The sequence below is a fragment of the Muscardinus avellanarius genome (assembly GCF_963383645.1).
Source record: "Muscardinus avellanarius genome assembly, chromosome: 9".
Lineage (NCBI taxonomy): Eukaryota > Metazoa > Chordata > Mammalia > Rodentia > Gliridae > Muscardinus > Muscardinus avellanarius.
Window position 1 is genome coordinate 112,425,817 of NC_137795.1, and position 21,591 is coordinate 112,447,407.

At 55.0% G+C, this 21,591-nt stretch overlaps 1 protein-coding gene across 1 annotated transcript in view; it reads right to left on the minus strand.

Annotated features, from left to right (window-relative positions):
* Positions 1-21,591, minus strand: part of CNPY1 (canopy FGF signaling regulator 1) — a gene marked incomplete at both ends in the record, with an annotated part of 52,622 nt that overhangs the window by 14,278 nt on the left and 16,753 nt on the right. The window lies entirely within an intron of this gene.

A 21,591-nucleotide genomic window follows, 5' to 3' on the forward strand; every position in this document is an offset into this window, starting at 1 on the left:
GAGGGAGGGTCCCGAGCTTCTTTGCTTCCCTAATGACTGCTGGAGCCCAGCTCCGCGCCATCTCCTCTTGCCTGGTAAGAATGAATGAGTGGACAGTGTGGGAAGCTGACTGGAGCCAAACCCAGCCTCTCTCTGTGGCAAAGAAAGTGACTGTTTTTTAAAAAGTCCCATCCTTTTTGAACAGTAAAGTGTTCTGTTTCTCTTTGACTCCGGGTTTGTCATTCGCCCACAGGATTACGCTGAATCACAGATGTTCCCTCTGGCCCTGCAGCCTCTGCGCCCAAAGGTGACGGTGGCGGGGTGCTCCGTTAGAATGCACAGCTCTGCTCGTGGTTCCTTGGGACACTTAGAATAATGACAACGCTTAAAAATTGCCAACACCTCTGCTCGGAGCAGTTTTGGATCTGCGGAGTTTTCCTGCCGGGCTCTGTTCTCAGGACATCTTGCTGACCGTGGGCCCCGGGGTGATCTTTCATGGCCGGCAGCTCCAGTTGCTCGTATTTAGACATGAAATGGAACTCAGCTAAGCAGAGACAGCTAGAAGGTGAACACGGCGGGAGGCACCCACCTCTCCCTAACGGTTTTTCTCTCTGGAGAGGAGCCCGGGACAGGGGCAGCTCCTTTTTTAAAGCTGATAGATGTGAGGTTATTTTGCTCTACTGAAGATAAATTAATTTTCACTTTGAGAATGAATAATCTGAGAGAGGGCAATGGAAGTCTTTCTTCTTGACATTGTACATTAGGATGTTTCTTTTCTGCCAGTTAATGCCTGACCTTAGCAAAGGGCTACTCCCAGAATAGGCCTTGGTCCAGCCCCTCCCGGTGCGTGAGTCTTGGCTGCAGGTAGAACGGGCTTTCTGGCGAGGTCGCGGTGGTCGCAGAGGTCGAGTGCATTTGATAAACTCTCAGGGGCTCCCTGCGAGGGACGAGGGACGGGGAGAGGGAGTAGACAAAAGCAAGTGGTGTCTTCCAATAGCAAGACCAGGTTTCTTCCTGTGCAGGGAACCAAAGAATGATGAAAACCTCTGGCCTGGAGCCGGGCGCACCCCTACAAGTCGTGGTCTAACTGGTGTGCAATTTCCTCCCCTTGGCCCCTGTCTCCTGAGCACCTACCCCAAGCCAGGTCCATATCGGGTGAGGCTGTACAACCAAGGGGTCCCTGTCCCCCGGATAGCCCTGGGTCCGGAGCACCGTGGCCTCGGGGCCACTGCCTTCCAGTGCGATGTTTCTCAGCCCTATGGAGGCTGAGGCAGGAGGATCTCAAGTTTGAAGCCGCTCTGGGCAACTTAGGACCCTATCTCAAAATAAAACAAGAAGGACCAGGGAGGCAGCTCAGGGCTCAGTGCTCCTGAGTGCAATCCCAGTCCTTGGGGAAAAGGGAGGGTGAGGAAAAGGGCAAATAAATACTATTTCATGGCTATTGGAAATGACTTGATATTCACATTTCAACATTCAGAAATAAAGTGTCCTGCACTTGGAAATGTCCGCGGCCAGAAGGCACGGAGGGCAGCGTCCCGGGGCCCGCGCCACGCTTCCTCCTCAGTCTCTGGCGCCTGCCCTACTCCACCACACACCACACCACAAGGAACTCAGCCCACACTCTGGCACCCTGCCTGCAGCTGCTCCCGGGACTGGTCTTCCTACCCTGGTCCCATCCTTCCTGTCCCTCCTGAAGGGCACACCTGTCGTTCCCGACACACGTGCACACACGCACGCAGATGCACGTGTGAGTTAGAGCTCTGTGTGTCCTGAGCACCCTCCGAGTGATCCCTACCTGGCACCATACTCTACCCATTGGCACAACCTGAAACCTTCCTGGCCAGGCCCCTGGACCGGAGCTGTGTGCATGTGGCGGCCAGATCTCTCTACATCAGGGAGGTGGTATTGCCACTCCCATCGTGGGCCAAGAAGCCCAGGCCAGGGAGGGTAGGGTGTGGCCGACAGCCCAGGCAGCCCTGTGACGGACACCCAGGAAACACTCACTCCGGTGCCCGCCCCTCCCTCCCTGAGATCCCTGGGCTCCGTCTTACATCCGTGGTGGGGTCTGATGGCAGCAACAGGTGGCCCCCTGGGGCTCGTCCCGCTCATTCCTCCTGCTTCACAGGGGAGCAAGTAACCAAGGGTTGTCAGTGCAGGTTTCTTGCCCAAGGTCACAAACTAGGTCATAGGCTGAGAGGAGAAGACCCACCAGGTCTGCCGCCAATGCCCCTCTCGGAGAGTCAGGGGCCTGAGTGGGGCTCGAGCACCTTTCTTGCCTTGAAGGAGGGCAGCGGGTACCTCTGGGGTCCTGGGAGACTCCCTGCACCTGCCCTGGCTGCTCCCGCTAGAGGCTGTGCCAGCCAGCCCCAGGCAGGCACCCCCAAACTCAGGGTTCTAGAATGAGCAGCACCAGGGGCTCAGTGCCCCCCTCCCGCCCAGAGAGCTTTCTCCAAGGCACCGCCTTCCCGCCGAAGGTTCTGGGGAGAGAAGAGCTTGCCAGGAGCCTGAGTTAGAGCAGAGCCTCCACGCCAGCCTCCCTCTATGCGAGCCAGGAGCCCACGGCGCCTCGTGCCTCCTTTTGTCCTGGGGGAGAAACGGTAGCAATCCTCTAAATGCGGGCCCATTATCCTCCATTCTTCACCCGATTTGTGGATTCAAACAATTCTTATTCAGTGGAGTAAGGAGCAATTAACAGGACCGGGGATTTATGAAGGATAAGTCATGCCAGACAGTTTTGACAGCTTGTTTGGAGTGTGACAGAATTGCAAAGTCCCAGGTTGGGAGCGCTGTGTTGAGATTTGGGCCCCGCATCTAATTCTAAGCTTGCGACGACTCCTGCAGGAGGATCTGAGCGAGCTTGGCCGAGAACAGTCTCCTGCACCCGAGACTGATTCAAACACCAGACACAAGTAGAGGACATCTGCCGTGTGCCCCGAGGGGCCAGGAACGGCGGAGGGCGCGCCGGAAGGGTCAACCTTAGGGCTCATTTCCTGGTCTGGAGGGAGAGGGTGCGCTCGCTCTGTGCTCCAGGCCAGGTGGAAGGTGGGGGACACAGAGGTGGCCTCACCCCCACATGCAGCAGCACTAGACACCAAGAGGCCACGGAAGAGCTGGAGCAGCATGGCACGGGGATTCTCTCCACCGGCCTCTGGAAACAGCACAGCAGGCAAGACGGGGAGACGGCCCACCCGGCCCCTGCAGAGCGAAGCGCTGAGGTTGGTCAGCACCGAAGCCCGGAGCAGGCCGGACTGCGTCCCCAAGTCCTAACTGCACCCCTGTGCAGGAGCCTCAGTGGGAAAAGGCCTCAGATGAGGGTCTGCGTCAGGATCCTAACCCTGTGCGGCCGGTGTCCTCATAAGCAAAGAGGAGAGACACAGACGCACAGGACGAGGGCGGCCGTGTGGCCAGGGACACCGGTGGTCTGGCACAGCTCCTGTGCAAGGACTGAGCACTGGGGAGGAGTCTTGGACAGATCTTTCCTGTGAGCCCCTAAGAAGGAATCGGCACACCACACATTGGTTTTGGACTTCTGGCGCTGGAAGTGTGAAAGAGTCCGTTTCTGTTTGCACGACTAGTTTGTAATACTTTGTTAAACAGGGTCTGGTGGTGCACATTTGTAATCCTAGTACTTGGGAGGCTGAGACAGAAGGACCACAGATTCAAGGCCGGCCACGGGAACTTAAGTGAGGCCCTCTGCAACTTGGCGAGACCTGTTTCAAACTAAAACAAAAAAGGGTTGGAGATGTAGCTCAGAAGTAGAATGCCCCTGGGTTCAATCCCCAGCACCAATAAATTTAAACATAAAAATTTTAAAATATATATGGTACATTGTTATGCAACCTCAGGAAACAGAAAGCCTGACTTTAGAAATAAAGAACCAGCCGGGCGTGGTGGCGCACCTTGTAATCCCCGCGCTCGGGAGGCTGAGACAGGAGGATCGCGCGGGTTCGAAGCCAGCCTCAGCTACTTAGTGAGGCTCTCAACAACTTAGTGAGACCCTGTTTCTAATAAAATATAAAAAAGGTCTGGGAGTGTAGCCCGGAGGTAGAAAGCCCCTGGGTTCCACCCCCAGTACCATCAAAAAAGAAATAAAACCAAAGAACGGAATGTGAACCGTGGCCAAGTCCTCCACTGCAGGGCCAGAGCACAGCTGCGGGAACAGAGGCAGGGAGAGCCGCACGTCGGAGGGGAAAGGCAAAGGTCTGTTTGCCCTCTGAGATATGAGCGAAAAAAAAGGGTGTCTATCCTACCCTAGGCCCCAGGGAAGACACAGGCCGGCCCCGCAGCATCCACACGGCCGTCGGCACGCGCGACAGTCGGCCGCATCTTTTGTTTGTATTTATGAAATGAAACGCCCATGTTGCCAGCATTCGGTTAATTAACCCTAATTCTGTGCTAAGCTACCATAATCTTTAATTCTCTCTCATCACTGTATGCCCTCTGATAATTATTATTTTTATCTGTTCAGGAGTATTGAATCATCTGTTCTATTTCTGCCCCCTAAGGAGAGTAGAGCATTTAGTCCTTCTATATGCCAAAGGCCGGCTGCCATGTTCGTCTCTTAGCCAGAGCACGTGGTACGTGAGACCCTCGTGCCTCCGCCTATTTTTTTATTTTTTAAATTTTTTGGTACTAGGGATTGAACCTGGGGCATTCTGCCTCTGAGCTATATACCTTCAACCATATTTTATTTTTATTTTGAAATAGGTCTCCCTGGGTTGACGAGCCTCACTACTGCTGAGGCCATCCTCAAACCTGCGATCCTCCTGGCTCAGCCTTCCAAGTGCTGAGGTTACAGGCCTGGGCTCCCATCATGGCTCTTTGCTCATGTCTTATGTTTTATATACTATCTCTAGTTCCCAGCCAGGACCGGGAGAGCCAGAGCTCCAGTGGAGGCGCGGAGGGGAAGGTGGGGATTCTTCTGGGGCCACCTTCTGGGCCAGCAGGGCTCTCTGCGCTACGAAGCCTCTCCCAGGACACATGGATTGCTGGGCCACAATGCCACTCGCCGCGTGACCTGCCCACGAGAAGCCAGTGCTGAGCTGTAGCCTCCGGGTCGTGCAGGTGCACAGGCGCCTAGCTCTTCCTTGTCTCCGACCTTCTGTCGCTCTCCTCGGCTCTTCACAGGACAGCGGGCACAAGAGCCCTCACACAGAGGAGAATCTACAGGCAAGACAAGGCACTGCCGTGTGCCTCTGGCTCAACCAGTGATCGGTCTCCTGGTTCTGTTATTGAACAGAAACTGAAGACACACTGTGAGCAAACCATCATTCCACATGAGAACTGAGAGCCAGGTGCAGGGGGCACTCCCAGAATCTCGGTACCCCGGAGGCTGAGAGGAAGGATTGTATGTAGGTTTGAGGTCAGCATGTGGAAACTTAGCCAGACCCCATTTCAAAATAAAAACTAACACAGGGCTGTAGCTGTAGCTCAGAGGTAGACTGTCCCTGGGTTGAATTCCCAGGGAGGGGGGCGGGGAGAGAGAGAGAGAGAGAGAGAGAGAGGAGAAAGAGAGAGAAGAGAGAAAGAGAGAAAGAGAGAGAAAGAAAGAGAGAGAAGAGAGAAAGAGAAAGAGAGAGAAAGAGAAAGAGAGAGAAAGAGAGAAAGAGAAAGAGAAAGAGAGAGAGAAAGAGGAAGAGAAAGAGAGAATGAATTAGAAAGAGATATGTACAGTTATGTTGCAGTGGACAACAGCTAGAATAAAATATAGAATTTAATAAAAGTCTGAGAAAGCTATAAAAACACCTTTTGGTATGGTGCTAGGGATTTAACCCAGGGATATTCTACCCATAAGCTACACCCAAGTCGTTTTCATTTTTTTATTTTGAAACAGGGTCTTACTAAGTTGATGAGGCTGGCCTTGAACCTGTGATCCTCCTGTCTCCACCTTCCAAGTATGGGGATTACAGGCATATGCCACCATGCTCATCTTCAGCTAGCTTTTAAAAACTGAGATCCAGGTGTGATGGTGCACGCCTGTAATCCCAGTACTTAGGAGGCTGAGAGCAGGATCGCAGGATTGAGGACAGCCTTGGCAACTTAGTGAGACTCTAGCAACCTAGAAAGACTGTTTCAAAGCAGAAAATTGAAAAAGCTGGGGGTACAGCTCAGAGGTGGAACACCATTAGATTCAACCCCCAGTACAATTTTTTTTTTCAGTTAGGCCAGGCACAGTAGCACGCACCTGTAACCCCAGCACTTGGGAGACAGAAGGACTGCGGGTTTGAGGCTAGCTTCAGCAAATTAACAAGACCTTCAGCCTCTTAGGGAGATCCAGTCTCAAAATAAAAACAACATGCTGAGGCTGTAGCTGGGAGGTGCAGTGCCTGAACCTTCAACCCTCAGAACCACAACAAGACACAGCTGAACTTGAGCTACATCTCGACCTCCTGGCCTGGAGGACACCCCGAGGAGCACTTGTTACGTGGGCACCGCAGTGGCCAGGGGCTTGGCCAGAATCCTTATCCTCCCCTGGAGGCGAGGAGCCCAAGGTCAAAGTGCTGCCCTCTCACAGGTAGAGAACAAACTCCAGTGCCCCTGGCCCAGCGCCAGTCCACCCCTGCCTATGGCCACACTCAGCCTCAAGCACCTCTTTAAAGGCCTCTCTCCAAAATTATGTGGGGACTAGGAGCTTCAGGGATGAATCCGGGGAGCACGACTTAGCCCATCACACGAGGAAAGCACGGTTTCAAAACTATGTGTACTGTTTTCTCTATATGCACATACCTATGATAAAGATTAATTTTCTTATCATGTGAATATGGATCAAAAGTTGAAAATTAAGTTTCCCATTTCAGATATTTGAGGAGGAAAATTCCAAAATTGCAATAGCTTCCAAGCATGGTAAGTCATCAAAATGGAGAATATAGAGATTAGGAGAAAAATGGGTGTGCAAAGCCCATCTTGTTCTCACCAGCAAACTTCAAAACCCTAGAATCTTCAAGAATGTTTCTAAGATAATTCCCTGTAATTCAGCTAATTTTCTGTAACAGGCTAAACATATAAAAAAAAAATACCTGGTCATAATGATTATCAGTGATTGCCAAACATTAATATCTGAAAATGACAACTTTCTGAGTTTCTTTCAAATTATAAACTCTGGGTCCAAAGTTCTGACTTCACAATACTTTATGAAACACTCCCTGAATCCTGTTCTGGAATTTTCCACTTTTTTTACCTTGGTTGACTGTGGGACATTGAAACTGCAAAAATCAAAACTATAGGTGACCAGGAACTATCTACCTCTAGTTAAAATCATCCTACATTGCTTTGGCAACTTACATTTTTAAATAATGAAATAGCTAGGTTTGATGGAGCACACTTGTAATCCCAGTACTTGAGAGGCTGAGATTGCACAGGTTCGAGGCCAGCCTCGGCAGCTTGGTGAGAGCCTGTTTCCAAATAAAATATAAAATAAGTTAGGGATGTCACCTGGAGGTAGAAGGCCCCTGGGTTCCATCCCCAGTAACACACACACACACACACACACACACACACACACACACACACACACAGAAATACTTGAAAATTTAAAATGGAGCTGTTAGATGCATGGGTATTCCACTAGTCCCGTTTGTATATGACCCAGACACACCCCGAAGCCAGTCAAGGTTTCCTGCTCCACTTTGGGGCTCCCATCAGGGGACTTTCTGGGAGCCCAAGGAGATCGTACTAGACAGTTTTCCATCGCTGTGACAAAATGCCAGAGAAAAACAACTTGAAGGGGGAAACATTTATATTGCTCACGGTTTCAGAGTGCCGGCCCACGGGGTGGAACATCCTGGTGGAGAGCAGGTGGCAGAGAAAATCGCTGCCCTCGTGATGGCCAGGACACAGAGAGACACAGGGAGAGCCAACCTTCCTTCCAGGGCATACCACAGGAGAACTCACTTCCTCCCAGTAGGGGCCACCGTTTAGAGTTCTTACCAACTCCCAGCAGTGCCGCAGGCTGGGGACCGGGCTTCAGCACGTGGGCATCCGGGGGTCACTTAAGACCCGAACCCTAGCGTTGACCCCTCTCCAGACATGGCCTCCACTACCTCGCCAGGAGCTCTGGTCTCTCCCTGAAGCACGGGGACGGCTGGAGAGCTGTCCTGACAGTGGGTGGTCTTATTAGTGGACCCCAGTAACCTCTAAAATATTAAGGGTGACCCTCAATTCTACATTTTCAAATAGAGGGGAGGACAGAACTCTCCAGAACGTCTAACCTGGGCTAGCAGGTAGTTCTGATGAGTCTGGAGAGGCCACCTTCCTCTGATGTTCTCAGAAAGCTCAGGAGAAAGGGGATGAGGACGCCACAGAGCCTCAGCATCTTGACCCTTTAATATCAGGTCTTGGCTCTTTCCTTTGCAATCTGGTCTACACCAGCATCCCCTTAACTGCTTTCAGTTCACCTCATTGGCTCTGCAGGATTCTGCCCAGAGCCCAGGCCCATCCGTCTTGGGTGTTTGGGTTCACACAGCTCTGCCGGGGCCACTCTGAGTCACTAGTCCTCCTTCCCTGTGGTACACTAGGCTCCACCTGGGGACCCGCACAGGGACCGCCGCTGTCACCCCAGAGAGGTGGCCATGTTGGAAGAGAGAAGCAGCCCTGGAAGCCGCGCCTGGCGGGGTGGCTGAGTCTACAAGCACTTCCTGCACGTCAAACAAGAACTTGACAGGCGTCCCTGCCCGTCCACGGCCCTGCTGGGCGGCCTCGTCCTTAGTGCAGTGCCATCTTGGTGTTCTAAGATTTCCCTCTCTTGGTAGAGACCCGGTCAGAGACAAAGATTCTCTACCTAGGAGAACCTGGCGGGTGCAGCAAAGAGTGTTCCAGGTTCGGGACCCAGGAGACCACCAGGAGGGGTCCTGGGCAACATGGCTCAGGTGAGAGGGGCTCCCGATCCTTCTTGTCTTCTATGAGCCCTCTCTACACGCACGCATGTGCGCACACACAAACACACTGCGCGTTTGCTTTGGTGTGGCCCTCAAGCCGCCATCCTCTCTCTCTGGGAGCTCAGCTACCACCTCCCCTGTGCCTCGCGGACCTGGAGATTTCCAGCCTGTGTTTGTTCTGAGGGCTGCTCTAACCAGGCACCTCTATGAACCAGGCAGCTCAAATGATAGTCCATTCTCCCCCAGTGCTGGAGCCGGTGGGCTCCTTCCTGCCTCTCCCAGCTTCTGGGTTCACAGTGCACCTGCGTCTAGACTCATCACCCTACCCTAGGCCTCTGCCATCGCCTGAGACCCCGTGTACATCTTCTTATCAGGGGCTGGCCACTGGAGCAGGACCACTGACTCCGCTGGCTGCATCCTCTCTGATGACTTCTGCAAAGACAGCGTGTCCCAGCAAAGTCACACTCTGAGCTTCTGATGGACATACCTGTGATGGGACACTCTTGGGCGCACTGCGGAGTCTCAGCAGATGTGAGCACAGCCCTACCCATGTTCTGGTTCCTGTGATGTCCTGCTCTCTCCACATCAGATCTAGCTGCACAGAGGTCCCAAACTGGCAGCAAGAGTGGAGATGCCACCCACGGGGCTGCGCTGTGTAGGCTGCCAGCCACCCTGTCCTCCAGGCCTCATGAGGAAAGCCGCTGATCCCCACTGGGCAGGACTTCTGGACCCTCGCCAGTACTGGTAGCGAGCACCCGCCAAGTCCCTGTGGTGGCTGCCCAGTGCCCTGAGGACATGAGCAGCATCCCCACCTCTGCCCTCCAGCCACTGCCCCAAGACCCGTGGGAGCCTGGATGTCCCTGTGAGAACCACGGGCCTGGACCCTGGTCACAAAGGCGGGAATGTGTGCACCGGGAGTCCAAAGAGATGTCGGCGCTGTGCCCTGCAAGCCAAGGGTCCCTGCTCCAGCTCTCCCAGGTCCTGACACCTTCGACTCACACGCCCAGCCCTGTACCGCCTGCCCGCCCCACACCGAGGCCGCAAGGTCCCCTCCGACGCAGCGCCCTGTGTCCCATGGCCTCTGCTGACCGACCACGGACAGCCGATGTGGCCGTCCACTCCCCTCCCTTGGCAATGTGCTTCTCCTTCCAGACATGCCTTCGAAAAGGGAAAAAAATGGGCACATACTCTGCCAGAGTTTTTGTTTGTTTGTTTGTTTGTTTGTTTGTTTGTTTGTTTTTGGTGGTACTGGGGTTCCTGGAAGCCCTTCTACATCCGGGCTACACTCCCAGACCTATTTTTACATTTTTCATTTTGGAAACAGGGTCTCCTAAGCCAGTGCGCGCAGCTGGCTTCGAACCTGCGCGATCCTCCTGTCTCTGCCTCCCAAGCGCGGGGATTATAAGTGTGCGCCACCATGCCCGGCCTCTGCCAGAGTTTTTGATAATGAATTTTCTCTACCTTCTAGGCTGAATGTTTATATTTTTTTAAGTCAAAATTCAAGGAATCGGGTCCAGTTTTGGCATGAGGCTGTTACTGGATAGTAAGCTAAATTTAAGGGCTCCCTTCCCTAAATTGTGTGATTGAGCATACAGGCAATTAGACTAGTTGTGGCATTTAAACTCAGGAGGGTTAGAAAACGCAAGTTGGAGGTTTAAAAAAATGTTTGGTCAGCACTTGAGGTCCTCAGGCGTGGGTGGAGCGCTTGCTGGCCAGCGGTCTGATGTTGCTGGCTGTCAAGGCTTGCTGGTTGGCCTGACTTTTATCTGGCTGCCTTAATCCAGTCCTTCCCTTCCGCCCTGCCAGCAGCTCAGGATGCCACGTTTCCCCATCCGATGGGGGCTGCGGAGTGCACAGAGTCAGCATGCAGAAAGGGGATAATTCCGTATTTGTATTTCTGCTTCCTAAGAGCTGCTCCGGTGACCCTGTGGGAGCGCTCCCGTCAGCTCTGCACAATCAAAGGGCAGACAGCAAACAGGGAGCCCTGTAAGAATGGCTGGCTGGAGGGCGAGGGTCTGCAGGGGCAGGGGCAGGCCGGGAGTGCCTGGCTGGGGACACCATTGTTCTCCCTCAGGAGGGAGGGCTGGAGCCTGTGCCCCCCCCCCCCGCAGCCTGCACAGCCCAGCAGCAGCAGCAGGGACCCCACGACATGAGCCGGCACCTCCTCACCATGACATCCTAACTCCACGCGTGTCTAATGCAGGAACCAGCACAGCCTGGATTCCAGACAGAGATGGCGTAAAAAAGAAAAAAGAAAAGAGAAGTAATGCGTGAGCCTTCGTTCAAACTGTCCAGGAGGATTCCGCTTAGGCCCAGGTCTGCTGGGATACTCTCTGAGTACAACTAAACCCTGCAGAGAAAAAGTTGGTTCTGAGAATTCAGATGACTGTTTTTAAGCTGATCAAGCGAGCTCCACCTAGTCCTCTTGCAGAGGCGGCTGGGTCCAGGGTGGCGCACGGGCTCCTCATCCCACTCTAGGCCACAGTCTACTAAAGTGTTTCGGGGGGTGATGCTATCTCTCAGACCTGGTGATGTACACCCACTTCTATGGTATCTACCTCCTCCTCAACAAGGTTGCTGGAAAACTTTTTTCAATCAAATGCAATTGATAATAACTTGAATTTTTAAAACCACACAGTACCTCCAGGCAACCACCCCCCATCATAAAGCAAAGAAGCTGCCATGCTAACAAAGTTCAGTCTGGCAACCGACAAGTGCCCCCTGCCTCCTGGCTGTGGGGGTTTAAAGTCCGTGGGAAACAGAGCAGAGTCCAGCCCGCAAGCCTCCTCAGGCATCAGTACCGAGCGTGCTGCCTTCCTCTGCCACTCACTTGCAACCCCCCCCCCCGGCCCCAAGGTGAGCCCATCCTGGTTCTCACCTGCAGGTAAATGCTCTGGACCTCTCTGGAGCTTCGCCCACTGTGGCTAACGCAAGCAAGAAGCAACAGAGAGACGACCGGACCCGGGACACACAAGCACAGGTTCTCTGCGTGGCTCCGCCTGACCCTGGAAGCCCACTCTCCCCGACAGAGTCCAGGGGGTTCCTCTCCTCCAGCCCTAGCCACCTTCTCTGCCCCGGGGCCCAGGACCTGGCATTTCTAGCTGGTGGACAGGTGAGTCTGCCTTGACATTCAGTCCTGGAGCAGGAGGGGGAGATGAGAACATTTGGGCCGCCTTCTGGATGATTCTCAAAGCAAAGTTACTGTTGGCTTCCTGTCCATGGATGCCCAAGGGAAGGGGCAGGGAAGGTCTGCAAAATCCCACAGATGGAAACAGGGGGAGGTTCCTGGAGAGGAGAGCCCTGCAGGACTACGCAGGCCAGTCAGGGGCACCACCGCTCCCTCGCACCGACCTTCCAGGCTCCCTCAATCCCTGACCCCTCTGAACCCCCTGAGAGGCCAAAGCTGATCCCGGCTTGGAATTCCACCCGCCCACAACGCCAGGCCTGAGGACAATCTGAGCACCTTTGACCCGAGAGCAATATCTGTGGGATTAAGGCGATCTTCTTATTGAGAGGAGGGAAATGTGCAGTTTGTAATTACCCGCTTCCAGTGGCAAAGGCCCTTCCTCGCGCTTCCTTCTGAAGGACAAACTCGAAGTGGCTGGGGCTCCCTGCGTCGCTTCAGTATGACTTGGAGGATTAAAATAATCTCTTTCCCTTTTAATTTGGTGTCACCCTCCTCTCCTGGTCCCCGAGGACTGGGAGTTTCTAATCCCTGGGGTCTGGGAGGGGGAGGGGCGTCAACCCCTAGTGGAAGTGGCCTGGATGGAAAGCCCTGGGGAAAAGGGCCCCCTGCTGGCCCCGCCAGGAAGAGCACAAGTCTGGAGATGGGGGGGGGGCTTCCCCTTCCCCGAGCCTGGGTGCAGCCGGCCTCCTGACCACCTAAGCTGACCCCTTGGATACCCACCCAGGCCTCCTCATCACAGTCACCAAGTTCCCCTCTCTGCTCTGAGACAGACAACTTGGAGCTCCTGTAGTTGTTGTTTTCTTTTTTTGTGTGGGTCTGGGGGTGGAACCCAGGGGCATTCTACCTCCAAGCTACTCCCCTTGCCCTATTTTTATTCTTTATTTTGAAACAGGGTCTCACTGAGTTGCAAAGGGCCTCACTAAGTAGCTGAGGCTGTCCACGAACTGCAATCCTCCCATCTCAGCCTCCCAAATGCTGGGATTACAAGCGTGCGCCACCACGCCCAGCTTCCTATATTTGTGGTAGACACGCAGAGACACACTTCTACACGTGTGCATGAACACACACACATTTCTACATACATCCAACACAGACACACATTCCTATAAATGTGCATGCACAGGCAGACATACACACACACACAAGCAATGTACACATATGAGCTCACACACATACTCGGGTACACACAGACACACGGTCCATGGAAACGCCCGCGCCCAGACTCGCTCCCTGTGCCTGCCTTGGGCTGGCTTGAGGCCTTCCCCAACACGGCTGAGCCGGAAAGCGGCCGGCTGCGGGCGTATCATCTGGTCTCTCCAGTGCCTGCCCCAGCCTGGGGGGGGCCGGCTGCACTGGTGGGAGGAGCGGGCACCTCTGAGGTCACCCCTGCTGGGAACAGAAAGAGACCACCTTGAGGACTGGGCGGTGATGGGGCCGCAGCCTCAGGTGAAGAAGGTTCGTGAACCCACAGCTAGCTGCTGGTGCAAGGTGCGGCCTGGGACTCTCAAACAGCACCAGTGGCTCAACCCAGAAAGCGCGCAAGAGACGGGACCTCTGCCTGTGCGCACCCGGGTGCAGGGAAGCTGGAGGGTGGCCCTGCCAGCTCCTCCTGGGAGGGTGTGTCTGGTGGCCACACCTCAGGAAGAGAGCGCAGGTTCAGCCCTGGCTGGCCAGTGACTCCTGGTCGGGGTCTCAGCAGAAAGGCGAGGTGAGGTCCTCAGAAAGGGGCATCCTGCAGGCTCCCCCGCTCAGCCAGCAGCCCCCAGCCCCTAACACCAATTCAGCATCCCAGCATCGCCGCAGCGTCCTGGACCACACCCGGCCCCACGTGGGTGCCCACAGGCAGCGATGCTGGTGAGGTGGCTCCTTGCCCGGCCTCCAGGGAGGTAGTTGGGGCCCAGGAGTCCACAGTTCCAGGAGCTTTCCCCGCTCATGCCAGCACCCTGCCGTGGCTGCGGTGTCCAAGAGGGCACTGTGGGCTGAAGAGGCAGGCATGGGATTTTAGTTTTCTTTCTTTTTTTTTTTTTTTTTCAGGTCTGGGGATGGAACCCAGGGCATTCGACCTCCGAGCTACACCCCCTGCCCTATTTTTTTATTCTTTCTTTTAAAATTTGATATGGGACCTCACTAAGTTGCGGAGGGCCTCACTAAGCAGCTGAGGCTGCCCATGAACCGTGATCCTCCAGGCTCAGCCTCCTGAATGCTGAGGCAGTTTTCTATTTTGTATTCCTGCATGCGCAGGTCAAGTGGGCACGGCTTTGTGACCAAGCTGTGGCGGGAATCTTGGGCCTCGAGCCTCCTTCTCTGAACAGAGCCAGTCATCCCTCAGGACGGAGCTGCCCCGGTGGTCCCAGCGTGCCCTGTGCAAGCTTTTGGTTCCTGTCAGCTTGTGATTTGCGTCTTTGCCACTGGGCCCAGCCAGCAGGTTGCTGGGTGCAAAGAGGGCTCAAGCAGCGCACCCTTAGGATGGCCCGGCCAGGCTGTCCTCACCTGGCTGTGTTTAGAGGCAGCAGGATCTGGTCACCATGCTGTGCTTGTGTGGCATGCCAGGGCAAGCCGGGATGTGAGCTGTCACCTGTGGTCCCTGGAAAGAGGGATGTTGTGGACCGATGGCTGCTGGAGCAGATGGGCCCATGGGCTGGGCGGGCTACTTCTGCCTGCCCGGGTGGGTGCTTGACACCTGTAATACAGGTTTGAGGACTTTAACCCGTCACGCAGACCCATGAAGGTTTAGGTGCCTTGCTTAGGCTCAGAGACCACATGGCCACCAGCTCCTTTCTCCCCAGGGCACACAGCATGGCTGCAGCTAGACTGAACGCTAGCCTGCTAGCCGGCAGGAGCACAGGCAGACTTGGACTTTCCCAGGAGTCCTCTTTGTCCCTCCCTCTTCCCTGCCCGCTGCAGGTGGAGGACGAGGAGGTGAAGCTCTGCGAGAGAGCGGGGACCAGACCAGGTGCAGCAGATGCCCTTCCCAGCCCCGTGGCTCCGAGGGCTCAGCCTTTCCTGAAGCCACAGAGGCCAGCATCCTTCAGGCAACTGAGTATGCTGCTTCCCCTTTGAACAGGTCAAAAGAAAACAGAAAGGATGTGTCGTAAGATTCGCTAAGCAAATTAAAAAGAAAAACGGTACACAAGCCAAGTTGCATGCTTGGAGGCTAGCGTGCTCAGGACCACAGCCCTTGGTTCATTTTTCCTTCTTGCTTGTCTCCTTTGAGAGGAGAGAGCTGGAACTTCTGAGAAGAGGAGGGAGCTGTTTGCTCCTGAAGGTCTGGACATCTTGCGTCTCCTTGGTGGCTGAGAGGGGAGACCAGCCCGAGGTTCTTGGCCAGTAAGCGTCCCGGGACCACGGACACACTGCGGGATAAGAAGGAGCGGAGGCTGGAGCTCCCAAAGCTGGGGAAGGACCAGCGGCCCTGGGAGGCTGGCCAGCGAAGACCTGCACTTTCCAGAAAGAGACTCCGGTGGCCACCTGTGGCTCCCATCTTGCTCACTGGAGATGATGCTACAACGATACCAAGTTCTGATTTCAAAACAAAACAAAGGCACCTGAAAACTCTGTGTTTTTAAATTATATAAGAAATGACATAGCCAGGCGTGGTGGCACATGCTTGTAGTCCCAGTTCACGGAGGCTGAGACAGGAGGATTGCAGGTTCGCAGCCAGCCTCAGCTACTTAGTGAGGCCCTCCACAACTTAGTAAGACCTTGTTTCCAAATAAAAAATAAAAATAGGGCTAAGAATGTAGTTTGGAGGTAGAAGGCCCCTGGGTTCCATTCCCAGTGCTACAAAAAATATGACGTGCTTATAACAGAAAAAAAAAACTTTAAAAGATGACGGAAAGAAAAACAACTCTGAAATTATATACTCTGAGAATCCTCCAGATGAAGACACACAAAGAGGGCTGTGTGCACACGGGCCAGGGACCTCTTCTTCACACTTCACACCAGGAAAACCCTCTGGCTTTTCGGCGGTGTGGCAATTCCTGGGTCCCTGTGGCTGTAACTTCACTCCTGGGCTGCTATCTCCTCGGGGCAGGGCGAGTCCCTGGAGCTCCTGCTGTTCACTCGGTCCCTTCCTCCAGGAAAGGCGCAGACTGTCTTCTAACCAGTCTTCAGACTCCTCAGAACTTCCCCTGCAGACCCGGGGTCCCTGGAGCTCCCCACACTCGCCAAGCATGACGCCAACCGGCCACCTGTGCAGGCAGACCTGGCGCCCTGCTCCCTTCCCGCCCCCAGGCACCATGTGCCCAGGACAGATGGCTCCCAGCGGGTCAGGGCGGCTCGCTGCCCCTGCACGGATGACCTAGCTACGGGCGGAGGCTTTCCCAGCAGGGACGGTGGGGGTCGGGATCCATGTGGCTGCCAGGCACATTTCCCACTTGTTAGAAAAGGCACACAAGATCTGGGCCTGGTGGCGCACGCCTGGGATGGCAGTATTGGGAGACTGAGACGGGAGGATCCAGGTTGAGGCCAGCCTGGGCAACTTAGGGAAGCAACTTGGTAAGATCCTGCTTCAGAAAACCACACTAAGGCTGGGGGTAGAGCTCGGGGGTAGACTGCCCCTGGGCTCAACCCCTAGTGCAAGAAAGGAAAGAAAGAAAGGGAGAAAAAAGAGAGAGAAGGAAGGAAGGGAGAGAAAGAGCGAGGAAGAGAAGGGAGGAGGAAGGGAGAGAAGGAAAGAGAGAGAAAGAGGGAGGAGGAAGGGAGAGAAAGAGAAGGGGGAGAGAGAGAGGGAGGGAGGACATAACACAGAGCTGTTCCCTCTTCCTCCAGGTCGCCGTCCACTGAACTCTCTCACTCTGTCACCTTAGGGTCATTTCAAGACCCCCTGTGGCCCTCTGGTATTGGATGCAGCCTTGCTGGGGTCTCTGGGCCAGAGTGCAGACCCCGATGGGGAATCGATTCCCTGTGTGTCTATCCCACCCAGAAGCCTGGCTTGTCTCCTCAGAGACTGTGCCACAGCACAGGATTAGGACGCACATGGGGCTGTGGGCCTGAACAGGAGCCAGGTGTGGCCAGGCCTGTGGTCCCCAGCCTGGATTCTCTGGTCTGTATAGAGTATAGACCACAAAGCCCAAAGCCATTCCTGACATAATGCCTGGACTCAAGGAGAAGGCGCGACCTTCCTATATAGGTAGTCAGAAAGTATTACATAGGTGTTTGGTTATTAATAACTATTAATATCATTAGTGATTTCAATGAAGTATCTTTTTTGTGGTATTGGGGATGGAACCCATCTGAGCTACACCCCAGTCCTATTTTTTATTCCTTAATTTGAAACAGGGTCTCACTGAGTTGCACAGGGCCTCACTGAGTAGCTGAGGCTGGCTGCAAATCCGGATCCTCCAGTCTCAGTCTCCCAAATGCTGGGATGACAAGCGTGCGCCACCACGCCTGGCTTCAGTGAAGTACTTTAGGCTAATGTCCCATGCGAGGAACAGATGCCTGCTGTGGTAGCTTTCAAATTTTTAGACATGCCCTAATCTTTGCATTACAACCCATTATACAAAATGTCAAGAAACAATATTTTCTTTTTCTATGAGTGCATTCTGATATTTTATGTTTTTACATGTTGGTACCACCCACTAAACTGACCTATGGACCACTAATGGATGACAAAATTCCTGCTCAACCAAATCCCTCCCGCCTCCTGCCTGGCAGGTGAGCACGATCCACCCTCGTTTTTCAGCGAGCAGGGCGCGGTACAGTGGCGCGTGCTGTGCACTGTATATCCTGGGTGCCTTGGGATTCTGGGGCTCCTCCTGCGTGCCAGAAGGGGTAGCTCCAGAAATAGCAGACGACATTGCCATTTGTATCGACTGACTTAGCAAATTAACTTAATGCCACTTTGTCAAACCTGAGTCCCAAGTCCTCCCTCAGCCCTTCGGCATTTCTAAAAGGCAGCCGAGTGCAGTGGCCCTGTTTCCTCCCAGCTGCTGCTTTACATGTTAGGTGTCAGGTGGGGGTCTAAAGGAGACGCTGGCCTCATCTCCACTACTATCGGCTGGCGGTTTCTGCTGGAACTTCCCACGTCTCATGGAGACTGTGGCCTGGCTCCCTGACACTCTGCCGGGCCCCCTAGTACAGCAACTGGTGGCCCTGTATCCAGCCACCAGACTCAGGGCTGCGACTGGCAGGGCAAAGGTGAGCTGCTCAGCGCCAGCCTCGTTGGGAGAGGCAGAATTGCACTTGACTGAGGGGCAAATTGCCTTCCCGTGGCCACAGGCTGCGCCATTCACACCTTCTACTAAAACTGCCACGAATTCTACTTGTTAAAAAGGAAAAGCCAGCCAGAGAAGTCACAGGCTGCCGCGGCGCTGGCTGCAAGTTACCAGACAGATGCGGCTTTTTAACACAGAGGACGGGTGGGGCGGGAACGTCCCCCTGAACTCAGCCAGGGGAGGTGATCCACCAACACCAACCCCCAGGGGCTGAGGAGACAGAGCTCTGAACCCCGACTTCACGGCCCTGAGACTCCCCACTGTGGAAGAGCTTCACAAGCAAGAGGCTGGGACCTGCATGTCATAAAACAACAAGCCGGCCGCAGTGGCCCACCTTATAATCCCAGCATTCAGGAGGCGGGGACAGGAGGATCGTGGTTCGTGGGCAACCTCAGCTACTTAGTGAGGCCCTCCGCAACTCAGTGGGACCCTGTTTTAAAGTAAAGAATAAGAGATAGGGCTGGGGTGTAGCTTGGAGGTAGAAGGCCCCTGGGTTCCATCCCCAGTACTCCAAAATAAATAAATAAATAAATAAATAAAAATGGCATCAAATAAAGAGCTGCTGCGTGCAAACTTAATTTCTCCTTTTAACAGGGGAGTGGCACTAACATCCTTGCCAAGGGGGCTGTTCCCAACACGCGGGGCAGTGGTCTCTGGGAATGGCAGGCGCCGTATGTAGCGAATGGCCAAAGAGCCGCGGGTCAGTCCACTGTCCGTATAGGCTTCCTACAAACTGGCGAACACCGAAGACCCTGAGCTACCTTGAGGACAGTGTCAATTAAAAGAAATCAGACTTATTTTATAATAATTGCCAGTGCCCCACCTCCGACCCTTCCAGCCTGCTCAGAGGGTCGGCCTCCGGTCGGGGAGGAGGCTGCTGAGTCTGGCTGTGAGGCTCCTCAGCCCCCCACGCCCACTGCCACCTGGGTGTGCAGAAGCTGTCGGGGGCCTGCCTGGTGGTACCTCCAGGAGCGGGACTTGCTGCCTGGGCCAGGAACAGATATGAAGTAGTCACACCCTGCTGTCTCTCCTGGGAACCCCCCACATCCTACTAAACCCCACCGCTATCTTAGGGGATGTGGAAACCACGTCAGGGGACACCGCTCACAGGGCGGACGCAGTCAGCGGAGGCTTTTGAAGGTCCAGGGGCTGCTCCCAGGCTGCTTACTTGGGGATTTCTAGAAACACAGAGGGAAGGAGAAGTCCTCCAGGAAGCAGCCCATGAAGGCTGCATTCTCCTCTGGGGGGGGGGGGGGCTGAGTTTAATTCTACTGGGGACATTGGGACGCAAATTCAGGACACACCGCAGAGATGCCTCACGACCTCCCCAGAGGCCGTGTGGCGCCTGCAGCTAAGCTAGAGAGGCTGGCCAGGCAGGGGCTAGTGCTGGACATTCGGGAGTCGCTGGGGCTCAGGAAGGGAGCTGCCACCTGACCCGTCCTGCAGAATGTTCCCAGGGCCTGCCCACTCCCATGGTGGCCAGGGCCCCCATCAGGACCTATGGGTCTGCCGGTGACCACCATGATTGGGATAATCCTTGCATTCGGAGCAGAGGGAAAAAAGACCAGGGAAGGCTGAATGCGCACAGTCCAGAGCCAGGGAGGCCCGGTCAGGCGGGAGGCTGAGCGGAAGGCCATAGAGGCCCAGTGCCAAGTCCAGGAAGGCGGGTCGGGATGGGACAGGCAGGAGGGGCTCTGGACACGGCGATCATTGCCTGGGTCTTTGAGCCCTGTGGAGCCCAGGATTCTTGACTGACAGCTGGGCTTTGTCTGCAGGACCCCTGGGAAAGAAGTCATGAACAGCCACAGGAAGGGGGACCATGGGAGAAGGGTCACAACAGCCACGGGACCAGGGATTTCACTACGAGCCACACATGCTGCCAGTGCCAGGGCCTGATATGGGGGGGGGGAGCCCAAGAGAGCAAAACCTGCCAGAAGAGGGCAGAGAAGCTCAGGGCGCTGTCCCAGGGAGTGGGAGGGGCTCAGGGCACCAGAGGCAGGTCTACTTCTGCATGGGGAGACGCCCCCACTGCAGAAGCAGGGCACTGGGCAAGGGCACCGGCCCTCCTGCTCCTCTTCCCGGTCTGCAGATGGTCCGGTCTGACTCCCCTGTCCCCAGCACGCTACTGCGTACCTTCTTTTGTTCTTTGGTGAGCGCCAAGCCTTGCTCCAGGGCAGAAGGAAGGGGAGATGCCTCCGCACGTACCCTGGCAGCGCCGCCTGGCCCCCGTCCAAGCAGGGCAGGCAGACGAGCCGAGCTGAGGGCCCCTTGCATTCCAAGTTGACCACGTAGCTGCTGCTGGAGAAAGCGCCACAGAGTTCAAGGGCACAGCAAGGGAAACTTCAGCGGGAAGGATGCCAGGGTGCCTAGTTGTTCCCTAGGGGAGTGGGGGAGTTCTGCAGAGCAGGAAGCCCAAGCAAAGCCACCCTATTCCCAAATGGATCTTTAAAGATAGGTCCTCCAGCAAAGTGGACCTACGCGCTGCATGTCCACAGAGTGTGGGGTACTCTGCAGACGAGGCTGCTGTGGAAAGCTGGGCTGGGCTGCGTCACACAGGGAGGGGTCGCTCAGGGTCGCCGGAGCCGCGTGATTCTGCTGCAGCCATGATAGCTTTCAAGGGGCTTTGCAGACCGGTTGTTTTTGGCACATTGGGAAAGTCGTTTTGACTTGATCACATTAAACTGTAACATCCTAAAGGTGATGGCAAGCGGGAGGGGGCTTCTTCAGAAAAACCTAGACCTTCCCCCCACCAGATCAAACACCCCGGGGAGGCTTAGGACGCAGGATGTCCTGGAGGGCCAGGAGGAAAGGCTCCGGCCATACCCGCAGACCCCTGCCCCACACTCCCTCCCCAGCTGCCCTCAAACCTGGCGCTCTGTGTTCTCGACAGTCAAGCAGGAAAGCGTCCCGGGCAGGGTCCCTGCCAGGGCTAGAAACCGTTCAAAGGCCTGGCACGGAGGATCCGAGGAGTCCCTGCTACCTCCCTCTTCCCTGAGACAGTTTTCATCTTCTTGATCTACTAGCCTGCCCCTTTTGCCTTTTTACCCTTGAGAGAAAGACTCCCTTCTCCTGGTCTAAGTGCACAACTGTGGTGCCCTTGGCCCACACTGCAGGTCACAGAGACATCAGCCCCGTTTGTCGGCAAGTTCGGCTGGCAGTGCAGGTTGTAGCACACCACGCCCCTCTCCTCGACAGCGGGGACCGCTCCTAGGGTGCCAGAGGCGGGAGGCTGTGTCCTGTGTTCCTACATCCACACAGGACCTTAGGATTCCTGGATGCAGGTGTCAGACCCATAGGTGACTGTCCTCCGGGCTCTCCAAGGCGCCATCCTCAT